Genomic DNA, 2,567 nt, shown 5'->3' on the forward strand with positions numbered 1-2,567 from the left:
CTTCGCGGAAAATTTATATTGGAATTCAAAGCATTAATTGTATTTCCGAGAAAGTTTGAAGCAGGTCCAATTAATAGCCAAATTCAAATAAAAAATCTCTCATTTTTTTCTTTTTCTATTTCTACTGACTCATTTTTTCTCATTAACTTTGTATGTGAACCTATGAAGTTAAGTAATAACATGATTTGGTATTTATTTATGGATAATGCTAATTTATGTCTTTGGGACATAAGATAAAAATCCATTTATAAAAAAATTATATTGGAAAGTAATTAAAAATTTAATTTTATAATTTTATTAAAATCAATATACAATTTTTAACCAAATATTATTTTTTTAAATTTTTTAACTGTATTCCTAAGATACAAGTTAACATTCCCCCTTGTTTTTCATCCATTAATATAACTTTTAGTGCCGGGTTAGTTACTCAAACTAGATAGCATTTAGAATATTTCCAATTTAGCGCTTTCAACATAAAGGGGAGAGGGTTTGGGAATCTTCAGCAAGTTTGAAAATCTTTGAACCAAAATTTAAGCTGAAATTATTGTCTATGTTTCAAAATAGGACTTACCTATTGCCCTATAAAACTCATCTAACTTGCAAGAACCGTTTTTCTCAGTCACCTTATACGATTACTACTAGTCTTATAAATGAAAAGAGATGAAAATATGAATATGCATTAAAAGAAAATTTGTGCTATAATAAAAGTTTGGAGCCATGTTTCATATGTATTGTAGGGTCTTTGCGTTCATCCTCCTTGTGATTATGATATTGCCAATAATTTTTAGTTTTTATTAACTTATATTAATTTATATTAAACTAGCATGCGGCTGAACGGATAAATTTATTTAATATTGTATAAAATATATTTAGATACATGTGTAAATTTTTAATAAAAAAAATACATTTATAAATAAAGAATTCATTTCTCAATTAAAGGTAATTATTTGTTAAAATAAAATAGATATTGTCCTAATAATGACATGTGAAATGGAAAGTTAGTGGTGTGCATCATTATTGAGTGATGTTTAATCTGATGTGTATATAAAATATTTTTAGATACATATGTCAATTTATAATGTGTTACTTAATTGTAAAATGAATAGTGATCATATAAACTCAATTGTATTAAATAATCATATATAAAAAAGACACCCGTGAGATGGAGAAAAAAACACCACATGTAAAAAAAAAGTCTCTCAAATAAAGATAATTATTGATTAAAATAAAATAGATATATTTTGATAATGACCCGTAAAATGAAAAATTAGTTGCGTGCATTATTATTGAAAGATATCTAATTTGATATAGTATAAAATATATTTAAATACACATGTCAATTTCAAACGAGTTACTTAATTATAAAACAAAAAATATTATATAATAATAATAATAAAGTAATAATATTTTTATTTTAGATAAAATTTGTGTTTTAAAAATTCAATATTTTTCTGTGTTCTTCTTCATTAAATTAAAAAATGTTCAAATTTTGTTATTTATACTTTAAAAAATAAAATAGGAAAAAAAATAGAGAGAGAGAAAATTAAAATGAAAGTGAGAAAGTGTGAGAAAAAGAAATGTGAGAGAAATTTGAAATTTGAATTAAGAGAAGAAGAGGAAGAGTGAGAAAGTTAAAAGTGAAAAATGAGAAATGAATGAGGTGGCAAAATGAGATAATTTCAATTTTTTAGCATTTGTTAATTACAAATATGCTATTTTGTTAGTACAACTTTTAAAAAAGAAAAGAATATATTAAAAAGTTTGGTGGTAGTTTATTTTAAAAGATAGTGTTAGGTTGTGCGTTTTGTGATTAACAACATTTTGTTAAAACAAGTGAAATAGCAAGATGTTGGACAAGATGTTTTGACATGCTTGTACGACATCGTGGCGTGTTTTGGTTTTACATTCTTGGAAGATTAATTTTTTAGCATAAGACTAGTGAAGATTCTTCGATGATTTGATTCACGCATTCTGCGGTTCAAAGTGCTTATTTTAGAAGCTTAAAGATCAGTTCCAACTGTGCAATGTTTCCTAAGAATGGATGTCAAAATATTTAAGAAAACATTAGATTTGATTTGATTTGATTCTGCAAAAGATTATGCAGAACGGGTGTCAAAACATTTAAGGAAACATTAAGAAGACATTAGATTTAATTTAATTTGATTTGATTCTGCATAAGATTGTGCATAATGGATGCCAAAACATTTAAGGAGACATTAAATTTGATTTGGATCCGTTAATTTTTTAGCCCGAAGCCTATGCTATTCTGGGCTATTTAAAGGATGATCCTAAACCTAAGAAAACAACCAAGCTACGTATGTGATAGTCTCTATTAGGGTTTAGTTTGATCATTGTTATTTGTGAGTCATTCTTGTATCAGATAGATGCTTGAATTGGACTGAGTTTTTTTTAGTTGTAATTGTGAATCACTCATGAGTTTTTAAGCAAGAGTGGTTTTGTTTCATTGGAAGTGTGTCTTCTATTTATTGTTAGAAGTTGCTATCAATGTTGTGTGATTGAAGGGAAGTGAAAAGGATCTCATATCTAGGAGAGTCTTAGATTGAAAT

This window comes from Lathyrus oleraceus, unplaced genomic scaffold (genome assembly GCF_024323335.1).
Source record: "Lathyrus oleraceus cultivar Zhongwan6 unplaced genomic scaffold, CAAS_Psat_ZW6_1.0 chrUn0230, whole genome shotgun sequence".
In the NCBI taxonomy this organism is placed as follows: Eukaryota; Viridiplantae; Streptophyta; class Magnoliopsida; order Fabales; family Fabaceae; genus Lathyrus; species Lathyrus oleraceus.